General features: G+C 46.7%; 16 non-coding genes across 16 annotated transcripts; all 16 read left to right on the top strand.

Moving 5' to 3' along the window:
- Positions 1 to 212: 212 nt before the first annotated feature.
- Positions 213 to 285, top strand: trnar-acg (transfer RNA arginine (anticodon ACG)). The gene has a single exon. It is a non-coding gene; the product is annotated as a tRNA-Arg (tRNA).
- A 1,215-nt stretch (positions 286 to 1,500) lies between these two features.
- trnae-uuc (transfer RNA glutamic acid (anticodon UUC)) lies at positions 1,501 to 1,572 on the top strand. The gene has a single exon. It is a non-coding gene; the product is annotated as a tRNA-Glu (tRNA).
- A 124-nt stretch (positions 1,573 to 1,696) lies between these two features.
- Positions 1,697 to 1,784, top strand: trnay-gua (transfer RNA tyrosine (anticodon GUA)). Its single transcript is given in 2 exon segments — positions 1,697 to 1,733; positions 1,749 to 1,784. It is a non-coding gene; the product is annotated as a tRNA-Tyr (tRNA).
- Positions 1,785 to 2,123: 339 nt separating this feature from the next.
- On the top strand, positions 2,124 to 2,196 carry trnar-acg (transfer RNA arginine (anticodon ACG)). The gene has a single exon. It is a non-coding gene; the product is annotated as a tRNA-Arg (tRNA).
- A 1,491-nt stretch (positions 2,197 to 3,687) lies between these two features.
- Positions 3,688 to 3,775, top strand: trnay-gua (transfer RNA tyrosine (anticodon GUA)). The gene is given in 2 exon segments: positions 3,688 to 3,724; positions 3,740 to 3,775. It is a non-coding gene; the product is annotated as a tRNA-Tyr (tRNA).
- Positions 3,776 to 5,436: 1,661 nt separating this feature from the next.
- On the top strand, positions 5,437 to 5,508 carry trnae-uuc (transfer RNA glutamic acid (anticodon UUC)). Its single transcript has one exon. It is a non-coding gene; the product is annotated as a tRNA-Glu (tRNA).
- Positions 5,509 to 5,632: 124 nt separating this feature from the next.
- On the top strand, positions 5,633 to 5,720 carry trnay-gua (transfer RNA tyrosine (anticodon GUA)). The gene is given in 2 exon segments: positions 5,633 to 5,669; positions 5,685 to 5,720. It is a non-coding gene; the product is annotated as a tRNA-Tyr (tRNA).
- A 355-nt stretch (positions 5,721 to 6,075) lies between these two features.
- On the top strand, positions 6,076 to 6,148 carry trnar-acg (transfer RNA arginine (anticodon ACG)). Its single transcript has one exon. It is a non-coding gene; the product is annotated as a tRNA-Arg (tRNA).
- A 1,217-nt stretch (positions 6,149 to 7,365) lies between these two features.
- Positions 7,366 to 7,437, top strand: trnae-uuc (transfer RNA glutamic acid (anticodon UUC)). The gene has a single exon. It is a non-coding gene; the product is annotated as a tRNA-Glu (tRNA).
- Positions 7,438 to 7,561: 124 nt separating this feature from the next.
- On the top strand, positions 7,562 to 7,649 carry trnay-gua (transfer RNA tyrosine (anticodon GUA)). Its single transcript is given in 2 exon segments — positions 7,562 to 7,598; positions 7,614 to 7,649. It is a non-coding gene; the product is annotated as a tRNA-Tyr (tRNA).
- A 347-nt stretch (positions 7,650 to 7,996) lies between these two features.
- Positions 7,997 to 8,069, top strand: trnar-acg (transfer RNA arginine (anticodon ACG)). Its single transcript has one exon. It is a non-coding gene; the product is annotated as a tRNA-Arg (tRNA).
- Positions 8,070 to 9,287: 1,218 nt separating this feature from the next.
- Positions 9,288 to 9,359, top strand: trnae-uuc (transfer RNA glutamic acid (anticodon UUC)). The gene has a single exon. It is a non-coding gene; the product is annotated as a tRNA-Glu (tRNA).
- Positions 9,360 to 9,483: 124 nt separating this feature from the next.
- trnay-gua (transfer RNA tyrosine (anticodon GUA)) lies at positions 9,484 to 9,571 on the top strand. The gene is given in 2 exon segments: positions 9,484 to 9,520; positions 9,536 to 9,571. It is a non-coding gene; the product is annotated as a tRNA-Tyr (tRNA).
- A 1,895-nt stretch (positions 9,572 to 11,466) lies between these two features.
- trnay-gua (transfer RNA tyrosine (anticodon GUA)) lies at positions 11,467 to 11,554 on the top strand. The gene is given in 2 exon segments: positions 11,467 to 11,503; positions 11,519 to 11,554. It is a non-coding gene; the product is annotated as a tRNA-Tyr (tRNA).
- A 386-nt stretch (positions 11,555 to 11,940) lies between these two features.
- Positions 11,941 to 12,013, top strand: trnar-acg (transfer RNA arginine (anticodon ACG)). Its single transcript has one exon. It is a non-coding gene; the product is annotated as a tRNA-Arg (tRNA).
- A 1,215-nt stretch (positions 12,014 to 13,228) lies between these two features.
- trnae-uuc (transfer RNA glutamic acid (anticodon UUC)) lies at positions 13,229 to 13,300 on the top strand. Its single transcript has one exon. It is a non-coding gene; the product is annotated as a tRNA-Glu (tRNA).
- The last annotated feature ends 719 nt before the right edge of the window (positions 13,301 to 14,019 follow it).

Raw genomic sequence — 14,019 nt, 5'->3', positions numbered from 1 at the left:
GATGGATGGTGGGCTGGAGGGCTCGTGGGCTGGTGGGCAGGAGGGCTGGAGGGCTGGAGGGCTCGTGGGCTGGTGGGCTGGTGGGCTGTTGGGCTGGAGGGCTGGTAGTCTGTTCTCCTGATAACAAGGTGAGAATGAGCAGACATCAATGCTTGCCACCGTCACATCGAAAACCAACAAGTCTGTAACAATCGGGGGTCTTTACTAATGGTGGGCCAGTGGCGCAATGGATAACGCGTCTGACTACGGATCAGAAGATTCTAGGTTCGACTCCTGGCTGGCTCGCTCTGTGCTTGTTTTTCTCCGGCTTATTTTGTTGTTGTGTTTTTTTTCTCCAAAGTCCAAAAGAAAAGGCAACTCTCTAGGCATTCTTCTATTTTTCCAAAAAAAGGCACATTCTGCACACCCATTCCGATGTCTAGGGGAGACACGGACATGCTTTGGTATTGCCATTCGTCTCACAAAATGCAGGCTGGTGGGCCAGTTGATTCTAGAAAGAACAATTTCATCGCTACTCTGTAACCGCTTTACTACTTTGAAGGGTGCAATGCCATGTGGTTTTGATGTCACAGGCTTGCCATTTTGAAGCCTTATCACTAATTGCCACATGGACATTGAGAATAATTTGTAATCTGCATTAAACTGAACGAGCGAATAATCAGCATATTAAAAATTGGTCTCACTTTCATTATTAACCTCACAACATGTCAGTTTTGTACCTTGACAGACCCACGATAGGCAGTTTTTCCTCTAGATAACGGTTGCCATGTGTGTTTTCAGATGCATGACACAAGTATTTTCACCTGGACAAGACCTTAATTACCAGTTCGAGGTATAAATTCAGCAATCACAGGATTCTGGCCAAAAAACTGAACCATGTGTGAGTCAACAAACATGTCCCTTGAATGCATGCAACACTATATATTTCAGTAAACCGTCCCTTCGGATGATTCTTGTATTGCCAAATTATTATCACATTGTTACAGTCACACACCAAAAGCAACAGGCCACTACAAAACCCTGCGCCCACACTGGCCACATTTATGGAAAGTGGCCCACAAGCTTGTGGCCAGTTAAAGCTGGCCAGTTCCCATATGGTCTAGCAGTTAGGATTCCTGGTTTTCTTGTACGCAGCCAGAGGTTGACTCCAGTTTTTCCTCTAGATAAAGGTTGCCGTGTGTGTTTTCAAATGGATGACACGAGTATTTTCACTTGGACAAGAGCTTAATTACCAGTTTGAGGAATCAATTCTGCAATCACAGGAATCTGCCCAAATACACTGAACCCCCGGGTTGAGTGAAAAAACAGATTCCCTGAATGCATACAACACTATATAATTCAGAAAACCGTCCTTTTGCATAATTCTTGTTTTGCCAAATTATTATCACATTGTTACAGTCACAGAACTAAAGCAACAGGCCACTACAAGGTCCTGCGCCCACGCTGACCACATGTATGGAAAGTGCGCCAGAAGGCCATGGCCAGTTTAAAGTGTCCAGATCCCATATGGTCTAGCGGTTAGGATTCCTGGTTTTCACCCAGGCGGCCCGGGTTCAACTCCCGGTATGGGAATGCGTGCTCCTTTTTGCTTCCCTCCTCAAAAATCCAGCAAATCTTCCTGCACCAGAAGTGACTTTTTGGCCAGCAGTAGAGCTACAGAACCCTGATATGTCGAGGTTCTGACTAGCCCTTAGCCCCTTCGATAGCTCAGCTGGTAGAGCGGAGGACTGTAGGTTGGAGTGTTGGCCATCCTTAGGTCGCTGGTTCAACTCCGGCTCGAAGGAGGTGTTTTTTTCATGTTCCCACCAATGTTTTGGCTTGGAGCTGGCTTTCTCACAGCTGTCAGCAGAGCTTGAATTCGCAGTCCACAATTGGAAGGCAAAAGAGCTTTCCCTGACCGGGAATCGAACCCGGGCCGCGGCGGTGAGAGCGCCGAATCCTAACCACTAGACCACCAGGGAGGGATGGTGGGCTCGTGGGCTGCTGGGCTGGTGGGCTGGTGGGCTGGAGGGCTGGTAGTCTGTTCTCCTGATAACAAGGTGAGAATGAGCAGACATCAATGCTTGCCACCGTCACATCGAAAACCAACAAGTCTGTAACAATCGGGGGTCTTTACTTTTGGTGGGCCAGTGGCGCAATGGATAACGCGTCTGACTACGGATCAGAAGATTCTAGGTTCGACTCCTGGCTGGCTCGCTCTGTGCTTGTTTTTCTCCGGCTTATTTTGTTGTTGTGTTTTTTTTCTCCAAAGTCCAAAAGAAAAGGCAACTCTCTAGGCATTCTTCTATTTTTTCCAAAAAAAGGCACATTCTGCACACCCATTCCGATGTCTAGGGGAGACACGGACATGCTTTGGTATTGCCATTCGTCTCACAAAATGCAGGCTGGTGGGCCAGTTGATTCTAGAATGAACAATTTCATCGCTACTCTGTAACCGCTTTACTACTTTGAAGGGTGCAATGCCATGTGGTTTTGATGTCACAGGCTTGCCATTTTGAAGCCTTATCACTAATTGCCACCTGGACATTGAGAATAATTTGTAATCTGCATTAAACTGAACGAGCGAATAATCAGCATATTAAAAATTGGTCTCACTTTCATTATTAACCTCACAACATGTCAGTTTTGTACCTTGACAGACCGACGATAGGCAGTTTTTCCTCTAGATAACGGTTGCCATGTGTGTTTTCAGATGCATGACACAAGTATTTTCACCTGGACAAGACCTTAATTACCAGTTCGAGGTATAAATTCAGCAATCACAGGATTCTGGCCAAAAAACTGAACCATGTGTGAGTCAACAAACATGTCCCTTGAATGCATGCAACACTATATATTTCAGTAAACCGTCCCTTCGGATGATTCTTGTATTGCCAAATTATTATCACATTGTTACAGTCACACACCAAAAGCAACAGGCCACTACAAAACCCTGCGCCCACACTGGCCACATTTATGGAAAGTGGCCCACAAGCTTGTGGCCAGTTAAAGCTGGCCAGTTCCCATATGGTCTAGCAGTTAGGATTCCTGGTTTTCTTGTACGCAGCCAGGGGTTGACTCCAGTTTTTCCTCTAGATAAAGGTTGCCGTGTGTGTTTTCAAATGGATGACACGAGTATTTTCACTTGGACAAGAGCTTAATTACCAGTTTGAGGAATCAATTCTGCAATCACAGGAATCTGCCCAAATACACTGAACCCCCGGGTTGAGTGAAAAAACAGATTCCCTGAATGCATTCAACACTATATAATTCAGAAAACCGTCCTTTTGCATAATTCTTGTTTTGCCAAATTATTATCACATTGTTACAGTCACAGAACTAAAGCAACAGGCCACTACAAGGTCCTGCGCCCACGCTGACCACATGTATGGAAAGTGCTCCAGAAGCCCATGGCCAGTTTAAAGTGTCCAGATCCCATATGGTCTAGCGGTTAGGATTCCTGGTTTTCACCCAGGCGGCCCGGGGTCAACTCCCGGTATGGGAATGCATGCTCCTTTGTGCTTCCCTCCTCAAAAATCCAGCAAATCTTCCTGCACCAGAAGTGACTTTTTGACCAGCAGTAGAGCTACAGAACCCTGAAATGTCGAGGTTCTGATCCAGCAAATCTTCCTGCACCAGAAGTGACTTTTTGGCCAGCAGTAGAGCTACAGAACCCTGATATGTCGAGGTTCTGACTAGCCCTTAGCCCCTTCGATAGCTCAGCTGGTAGAGCGGAGGACTGTAGGTTGGAGTGTTGGCCATCCTTAGGTCGCTGGTTCAACTCCGGCTCGAAGGAGGTGTTTTTTTCATGTTCCCACCAATGTTTTGGCTTGGAGCTGGCTTTCTCACAGCTGTCAGCAGAGCTTGAATTCGCAGTCCACAATTGGAAGGCAAAAGAGCTTTCCCTGACCGGGAATCGAACCCGGGCCGCGGCGGTGAGAGCGCCGAATCCTAACCACTAGACCACCAGGGATGGATGGTGGGCTGGAGGGCTCGTGGGCTGGTGGGCAGGAGGGCTGGAGGGCTCGTGGGCTGGTGGGCTGGTGGGCTGGAGGGCTGGTAGTCTGTTCTCCTGATAACAAGGTGAGAATGAGCAGACATCAATGCTTGCCACCGTCACATCGAAAACCAACAAGTCTGTAACAATCGGGGGTCTTTACTAATGGTGGGCCAGTGGAGCAATGGATAACGCGTCTGACTACGGATCAGAAGATTCTAGGTTCGACTCCTGGCTGGCTCGCTCTGTGCTTGTTTTTCTCCGGCTTATTTTGTTGTTGTGTTTTTTTTCTCCAAAGTCCAAAAGAAAAGGCAACTCTCTAGGCATTCTTCTATTTTTTCCAAAAAAAAGGCACATTCTGCACACCCATTCCGATGTCTAGGGGAGACACGGACATGCTTTGGTATTGCCATTCGTCTCACAAAATGCAGGCTGGTGGGCCAGTTGATTCTAGAAAGAACAATTTCATCGCTACTCTGTAACCGCTTTACTACTTTGAAGGGTGCAATGCCATGTGGTTTTGATGTCACAGGCTTGCCATTTTGAAGCCTTATCACTAATTGCCACCTGGACATTGAGAATAATTTGTAATCTGCATTAAACTGAACGAGCGAATAATCAGCATATTAAAAATTGGTCTCACTTTCATTATTAACCTCACAACATGTCAGTTTTGTACCTTGACAGACCGACGATAGGCAGTTTTTCCTCTAGATAACGGTTGCCATGTGTGTTTTCAGATGCATGACACAAGTATTTTCACCTGGACAAGACCTTAATTACCAGTTCGAGGTATAAATTCAGCAATCACAGGATTCTGGCCAAAAAACTGAACCATGTGTGAGTCAACAAACATGTCCCTTGAATGCATGCAACACTATATATTTCAGTAAACCGTCCCTTCGGATGATTCTTGTATTGCCAAATTATTATCACATTGTTACAGTCACACACCAAAAGCAACAGGCCACTACAAAACCCTGCGCCCACACTGGCCACATTTATGGAAAGTGGCCCACAAGCTTGTGGCCAGTTAAAGCTGGCCAGTTCCCATATGGTCTAGCAGTTAGGATTCCTGGTTTTCTTGTACGCAGCCAGGGGTTGACTCCAGTTTTTCCTCTAGATAAAGGTTGCCGTGTGTGTTTTCAAATGGATGACATGAGTATTTTCACTTGGACAAGTGCTTAATTACCAGTTTGAGGAATCAATTCTGCAATCACAGGAATCTGCCCAAATACACTGAACCCCCGGGTTGAGTGAAAAAACAGATTCCCTGAATGCATACAACACTATATAATTCAGAAAACCGTCCTTTTGCATAATTCTTGTTTTGCCAAATTATTATCACATTGTTACAGTCACAGAACTAAAGCAACAGGCCACTACAAGGTCCTGCGCCCACGCTGACCACATGTATGGAAAGTGCGCCAGAAGCCCATGGCCAGTTTAAAGTGTCCAGATCCCATATGGTCTAGCGGTTAGGATTCCTGGTTTTCACCCAGGCGGCCCGGGTTCAACTCCCGGTATGGGAATGCATGCTCCTTTTTGCTTCCCTCCTCAAAAATCCAGCAAATCTTCCTGCACCAGAAGTGACTTTTTGGCCAGCAGTAGAGCTACAGAACCCTGATATGTCGAGGTTCTGACTAGCCCTTAGCCCCTTCGATAGCTCAGCTGGTAGAGCGGAGGACTGTAGGTTGGAGTGTTGGCCATCCTTAGGTCGCTGGTTCAACTCCGGCTCGAAGGAGGTGTTTTTTTCATGTTCCCACCAATGTTTTGGCTTGGAGCTGGCTTTCTCACAGCTGTCAGCAGAGCTTGAATTCGCAGTCCACAATTGGAAGGCAAAAGAGCTTTCCCTGACCGGGAATCGAACCCGGGCCGCGGCGGTGAGAGCGCCGAATCCTAACCACTAGACCACCAGGGAGGGATGGTGGGCTGGAGGGCTCGTGGGCTGCTGGGCTGGTGGGCTGGAGGGCTGGAGGGCTGGAGGGCTGGTAGTCTGTTCTCCTGATAACAAGGTGAGAATGAGCAGACATCAATGCTTGCCACCGTCACATCGAAAACCAACAAGTCTGTAACAATCGGTGGTCTTTACTTTTGGTGGGCCAGTGGCGCAATGGATAACGCGTCTGACTACGGATCAGAAGATTCTAGGTTCGACTCCTGGCTGGCTCGCTCTGTGCTTGTTTTTCTCCGGCTTATTTTGTTGTTGTGTTTTTTTTTCTCCACAGTCCAAAAGAAAAGGCAACTCTCTAGGCATTCTTCTATTTTTTCCAAAAAAAGGCACATTCTGCACACCCATTCCGATGTCTAGGGGAGACACGGACATGCTTTGGTATTGCCATTCGTCTCACAAAATGCAGGCTGGTGGGCCAGTTGATTCTAGAATGAACAATTTCATCGCTACTCTGTAACCGCTTTACTACTTTGAAGGGTGCAATGCCATGTGGTTTTGATGTCACAGGCTTGCCATTTTGAAGCCTTATCACTAATTGCCACCTGGACATTGAGAATAATTTGTAATCTGCATTAAACTGAACGAGCGAATAATCAGCATATTAAAAATTGGTCTCACTTTCATTATTAACCTCACAACATGTCAGTTTTGTACCTTGACAGACCGACGATAGGCAGTTTTTCCTCTAGATAACGGTTGCCATGTGTGTTTTCAGATGCATGACACAAGTATTTTCACCTGGACAAGACCTTAATTACCAGTTCGAGGTATAAATTCAGCAATCACAGGATTCTGGCCAAAAAACTGAACCATGTGTGAGTCAACAAACATGTCCCTTGAATGCATGCAACACTATATATTTCAGTAAACCGTCCCTTCGGATGATTCTTGTATTGCCAAATTATTATCACATTGTTACAGTCACACACCAAAAGCAACAGGCCACTACAAAACCCTGCGCCCACACTGGCCACATTTATGGAAAGTGGCCCACAAGCTTGTGGCCAGTTAAAGCTGGCCAGTTCCCATATGGTCTAGCAGTTAGGATTCCTGGTTTTCTCGTACGCAGCCAGGGGTTGACTCCAGTTTTTCCTCTAGATAAAGGTTGCCGTGTGTGTTTTCAAATGGATGACACGAGTATTTTCACTTGGACAAGAGCTTAATTACCAGTTTGAGGAATCAATTCTGCAATCACAGGAATCTGCCCAAATACACTGAACCCCCGGGTTGAGTGAAAAAACAGATTCCCTGAATGCATACAACACTATATAATTCAGAAAACCGTCCTTTTGGATAATTCTTGTTTTGCCAAATTATTATCACATTGTTACAGTCACAGAACTAAAGCAACAGGCCACTACAAGGTCCTGCGCCCACGCTGACCACATGTATGGAAAGTGCGCCAGAAGCCCATGGCCAGTTTAAAGTGTCCAGATCCCATATGGTCTAGCGGTTAGGATTCCTGGTTTTCACCCAGGCGGCCCGGGTTCAACTCCCGGTATGGGAATGCATGCTCCTTTTTGCTTCCCTCCTCAAAAATCCAGCAAATCTTCCTGCACCAGAAGTGACTTTTTGGCCAGCAGTAGAGCTACAGAACCCTGATATGTCGAGGTTCTGACTAGCCCTTAGCCCCTTCGATAGCTCAGCTGGTAGAGCGGAGGACTGTAGGTTGGAGTGTTGGCCATCCTTAGGTCGCTGGTTCAACTCCGGCTCGAAGGAGGTGTTTTTTTCATGTTCCCACCAATGTTTTGGCTTGGAGCTGGCTTTCTCACAGCTGTCAGCAGAGCTTGAATTCGCAGTCCACAATTGGAAGGCAAAAGAGCTTTCCCTGACCGGGAATCGAACCCGGGCCGCGGCGGTGAGAGCGCCGAATCCTAACCACTAGACCACCAGGGAGGGATGGTGGGCTGGAGGGCTGCTGGGCTGGTGGGCTGGAGGGCTGGAGGGCTGGAGGGCTGGTAGTCTGTTCTCCTGATAACAAGGTGAGAATGAGCAGACATCAATGCTTGCCACCGTCACATCGAAAACCAACAAGTCTGTAACAATCGGTGGTCTTTACTTTTGGTGGGCCAGTGGCGCAATGGATAACGCGTCTGACTACGGATCAGAAGATTCTAGGTTCGACTCCTGGCTGGCTCGCTCTGTGCTTGTTTTTCTCCGGCTTATTTTGTTGTTGTGTTTTTTTTTCTCCACAGTCCAAAAGAAAAGGCAACTCTCTAGGCATTCTTCTATTTTTTCCAAAAAAAGGCACATTCTGCACACCCATTCCGATGTCTAGGGGAGACACGGACATGCGTTTGGTATTGCCATTCGTCTCACAAAATGCAGGCTGGTGGGCCAGTTGATTCTAGAATGAACAATTTCATCGCTACTCTGTAACCGCTTTACTACTTTGAAGGGTGCAATGCCATGTGGTTTTGATGTCACAGGCTTGCCATTTTGAAGCCTTATCACTAATTGCCACCTGGACATTGAGAATAATTTGTAATCTGCATTAAACTGAACGAGCGAATAATCAGCATATTAAAAATTGGTCTCACTTTCATTATTAACCTCACAACATGTCAGTTTTGTACCTTGACAGACCGACGATAGGCAGTTTTTCCTCTAGATAACGGTTGCCATGTGTGTTTTCAGATGCATGACACAAGTATTTTCACCTGGACAAGACCTTAATTACCAGTTCGAGGTATAAATTCAGCAATCACAGGATTCTGGCCAAAAAACTGAACCATGTGTGAGTCAACAAACATGTCCCTTGAATGCATGCAACACTATATATTTCAGTAAACTGTCCCTTCGGATGATTCTTGTATTGCCAAATTATTATCACATTGTTACAGTCACACACCAAAAGCAACAGGCCACTACAAAACCCTGCGCCCACACTGGCCACATTTATGGAAAGTGGCCCACAAGCTTGTGGCCAGTTAAAGCTGGCCAGTTCCCATATGGTCTAGCAGTTAGGATTCCTGGTTTTCTCGTACGCAGCCAGGGGTTGACTCCAGTTTTTCCTCTAGATAAAGGTTGCCGTGTGTGTTTTCAAATGGATGACACGAGTATTTTCACTTGGACAAGAGCTTAATTACCAGTTTGAGGAATCAATTCTGCAATCACAGGAATCTGCCCAAATACACTGAACCCCCGGGTTGAGTGAAAAAACAGATTCCCTGAATGCATACAACACTATATAATTCAGAAAACCGTCCTTTTGGATAATTCTTGTTTTGCCAAATTATTATCACATTGTTACAGTCACAGAACTAAAGCAACAGGCCACTACAAGGTCCTGCGCCCACGCTGACCACATGTATGGAAAGTGCGCCAGAAGCCCATGGCCAGTTTAAAGTGTCCAGATCCCATATGGTCTAGCGGTTAGGATTCCTGGTTTTCACCCAGGCGGCCCGGGTTCAACTCCCGGTATGGGAATGCATGCTCCTTTTTGCTTCCCTCCTCAAAAATCCAGCAAATCTTCCTGCACCAGAAGTGACTTTTTGGCCAGCAGTAGAGCTACAGAACCCTGATATGTCGAGGTTCTGACTAGCCCTTAGCCCCTTCGATAGCTCAGCTGGTAGAGCGGAGGACTGTAGGTTGGAGTGTTGGCCATCCTTAGGTCGCTGGTTCAACTCCGGCTCGAAGGAGGTGTTTTTTTCATGTTCCCACCAATGTTTTGGCTTGGAGCTGGCTTTCTCACAGCTGTCAGCAGAGCTTGAATTCGCAGTCCACAATTGGAAGGCAAAAGAGCTTTCCCTGACCGGGAATCGAACCCGGGCCGCGGCGGTGAGAGCGCCGAATCCTAACCACTAGACCACCAGGGAGGGATGGTGGGCTCGTGGGCTGGTGGGCTGGAGGGCTGGAGGGCTGGTAGTCTGTTCTCCTGATAACAAGGTGAGAATGAGCAGACATCAATGCTTGCCACCGTCACATCGAAAACCAACAAGTTTGTAACAATCGGGGGTCTTTACTTTTGGTGGGCCAGTGGCGCAATGGATAACGCATCTGACTACGGATCAGAAGATTCTAGGTTCGACTCCTGGCTGGCTCGCTCTGTGCTTGTTTTTCTCCGGCTTATTTTGTTGTTGTGTTTTTTTTCTCCAAAGTCCAAAAGAAAAGGCAACTCTCTAGGCATTCTTCTATTTTTTCCAAAAAAAGGCACATTCTGCACACCCATTCCGATGTCTAGGGGAGACACGGACATGCTTTGGTATTGCCATTCGTCTCACAAAATGCAGGCTGGTGGGCCAGTTGATTCTAGAATGAACAATTTCATCGCTACTCTGTAACCGCTTTACTACTTTGAAGGGTGCAATGCCATGTGGTTTTGATGTCACAGGCTTGCCATTTTGAAGCCTTATCACTAATTGCCACCTGGACATTGAGAATAATTTGTAATCTGCATTAAACTGAACGAGCGAATAATCAGCATATTAAAAATTGGTCTCACTTTCATTATTAACCTCACAACATGTCAGTTTTGTACCTTGACAGACCGACGATAGGCAGTTTTTCCTCTAGATAACGGTTGCCATGTGTGTTTTCAGATGCATGACACAAGTATTTTCACCTGGACAAGACCTTAATTACCAGTTCGAGGTATAAATTCAGCAATCACAGGATTCTGGCCAAAAAACTGAACCATGTGTGAGTCAACAAACATGTCCCTTGAATGCATGCAACACTATATATTTCAGTAAACCGTCTCTTCGGATGATTCTTGTATTGCCAAATTATTATCACATTGTTACAGTCACACACCAAAAGCAACAGGCCACTACAAAACCCTGCGCCCACACTGGCCACATTTATGGAAAGTGGCCCACAAGCTTGTGGCCAGTTAAAGCTGGCCAGTTCCCATATGGTCTAGCAGTTAGGATTCCTGGTTTTCTTGTACGCAGCCAGGGGTTGACTCCAGTTTTTCCTCTAGATAAAGGTTGCCGTGTGTGTTTTCAAATGGATGACACGAGTATTTTCACTTGGACAAGAGCTTAATTACCAGTTTGAGGAATCAATTCTGCAATCACAGGAATCTGCCCAAATACACTGAACCCCCGGGTTGAGTGAAAAAACAGATTCCCTGAATGCATACAACACTATATAATTCAGAAAACCGTCCTTTTGCATAATTCTTGTTTTGCCAAATTATTATCACATTGTTACAGTCACAGAACTAAAGCAACAGGCCACTACAAGGTCCTGCGCCCACGCTGACCACATGTATGGAAAGTGCGCCAGAAGCCCATGGCCAGTTTAAAGTGTCCAAATCCCATATGGTCTAGCGGTTAGGATTCTTGGTTTTCACCCAGGCGGCCCGGCTTCAACTCCCGGTATGGGAATGCATGCTCCTTTTTGCTTCCCTCCTCAAAAATCCAGCAAATCTTCCTGCACCAGAAGTGACTTTTTGGCCAGCAGTAGAGCTACAGAACCCTGATATGTCGAGGTTCTGATCCAGCAAATCTTCCTGCACCAGAAGTGACTTTTTGGCCAGCAGTAGAGCTACAGAACCCTGATATGTCGAGGTTCTGACTAGCCCTTAGCCCCTTCGATAGCTCAGCTGGTAGAGCGGAGGACTGTAGGTTGGAGTGTTGGCCATCCTTAGGTCGCTGGTTCAACTCCGGCTCGAAGGAGGTGTTTTTTTCATGTTCCCACCAATGTTTTGGCTTGGAGCTGGCTTTCTCACAGCTGTCAGCAGAGCTTGAATTCGCAGTCCACAATTGGAAGGCAAAAGAGCTTTCCCTGACCGGGAATCGAACCCGGGCCGCGGCGGTGAGAGCGCCGAATCCTAACCACTAGACCACCAGGGATGGATGGTGGGCTGGAGGGCTCGTGGGCTGGTGGGCTGGTGGGCAGGAGGGCTGGAGGGCTCGTGGGCTGGTGGGCTGGTGGGCTGGTGGGCTGGAGGGCTGGTAGTCTGTTCTCCTGATAACAAGGTGAGAATGAGCAGACATCAATGCTTGCCACCGTCACATCGAAAACCAACAAGTCTGTAACAATCGGGGTCTTTACTAATGGTGGGCCAGTGGCGCAATGGATAACGCGTCTGACTACGGATCAGAAGATTCTAGGTTCGACTCCTGGCTGGCTCGCTCTGTGCTTGTTTTTCTCCGGCTTATTTTGTTGTTGTGTTTTTTTCTCCAAAGTCCAAAAGAAAAGGCAACTCTCTAGGCATTCTTCTATTTTTTCCAAAAAAAGGCACATTCTGCACACCCATTCCGATGTCTAGGGGAGACACGGACATGCTTTGGTATTGCCATTCATCTCACAAAATGCTGGCTGGTGGGCCAGTTGATTCTAGAATGAACAATTTCATCGCTACTCTGTAACCGCTTTACTACTTTGAAGGGTGCAATGCCATGTGGTTTTGATGTCACAGGCTTGCCATTTTGAAGCCTTATCACTAATTGCCACCTGGACATTGAGAATAATTTGTAATCTGCATTAAACTGAACGAGCGAATAATCAGCATATTAAAAATTGGTCTCACTTTCATTATTAACCTCACAACATGTCAGTTTTGTACCTTGACAGACCGACGATAGGCAGTTTTTCCTCTAGATAACGGTTGCCATGTGTGTTTTCAGATGCATGACACAAGTATTTTCACCTGGACAAGACCTTAATTACCAGTTCGAGGTATAAATTCAGCAATCACAGGATTCTGGCCAAAAAACTGAACCATGTGTGAGTCAACAAACATGTCCCTTGAATGCATGCAACACTATATATTTCAGTAAACCGTCCCTTCGGATGATTCTTGTATTGCCAAATTATTATCACATTGTTACAGTCACACACCAAAAGCAACAGGCCACTACAAAACCCTGCGCCCACACTGGCCACATTTATGGAAAGTGGCCCACAAGCTTGTGGCCAGTTAAAGCTGGCCAGTTCCCATATGGTCTAGCAGTTAGGATTCCTGGTTTTCTCGTACGCAGCCAGGGGTTGACTCCAGTTTTTCCTCTAGATAAAGGTTGCCGTGTGTGTTTTCAAATGGATGACACGAGTATTTTCACTTGGACAAGAGCTTAATTACCAGTTTGAGGAATCAATTCTGCAATCACAGGAATCTGCCCAAATACACTGAACCCCCGGGTTGAGTGAAAAAACTGATTCCCTGAATGCATACAACACTATATAATTCAGAAAACCGTCCTTTTGGATAATTCTTGTTTTGCCAAATTATTATCACATTGTTACAGTCACAGAACTAAAGCAACAGGCCACTACAAGGTCCTGCGCCCACGCTGACCACATGTATGGAAAGTGCGCCAGAAGCCCATGGCCAGTTAAAAGTGTCCAGATCCCATATGGTCTAGCGGTTAGGATTCCTGGTTTTCACCCAGGCGGCCCGGGTTCAACTCCCGGTATGGGAATGCATGCTCCTTTTTGCTTCCCTCCTCAAAAATCCAGCAAATTGGAGTGTTGGCCATCCTTAGGTCGCTGGTTCAACTCCGGCTCGAAGGAGGTGTTTTTTTCATGTTCCCACCAATGTTTTGGCTTGGAGCTGGCTTTCTCTCAGCTGTCAGCAGAGCTTGAATTCACAGTCCACAATTGGAAGGCCAAAGAGCTTTCCCTGACCGGGAATCGAACCCGGGCCGCGGCGGTGAGAGCGCCGAATCCTAACCACTAGACCACCAGGGAGGGATGGTGGGCTGGAGGGCTGGTGGGCTGGAGGGCTGGAGGGCTGGAGGGCTGGAGGGCTGGAGGGCTGGTAGTCTGTTCTCCTGATAACAAGGTGAGAATGAGCAGACATCAATGCTTGCCACCGTCACATCGAAAACCAACAAGTCTGTAACAATCGGGGGTCTTTACTTTTGGTGGGCCAGTGGCGCAATGGATAACGCATCTGACTACGGATCAGAAGATTCTAGGTTCGACTCCTGGCTGGCTCGCTCTGTGCTTGTTTTTCTCTGGCTTATTTTGTTGTTGTGTTTTTTTTTCTCCTAAGTCCAAAAGAAAAGGCAACTCTCTAGGCATTCTTCTATTTTTTCCAAAAAAAGGCACATTCTGCACACCCATTCCGATGTCTAGGGGAGACACGGACATGCTTTGGTATTGCCATTCGTCTCACAAAATGCAGGCTGGTGGGCCA

This window comes from Carassius gibelio, chromosome A11 (assembly GCF_023724105.1).
Source record: "Carassius gibelio isolate Cgi1373 ecotype wild population from Czech Republic chromosome A11, carGib1.2-hapl.c, whole genome shotgun sequence".
In the NCBI taxonomy this organism is placed as follows: domain Eukaryota; kingdom Metazoa; phylum Chordata; class Actinopteri; order Cypriniformes; family Cyprinidae; genus Carassius; species Carassius gibelio.
The sequence above is the reverse complement of the archived record's forward strand: the minus strand, read 5'-3'. Positions and strand labels throughout refer to the sequence as shown.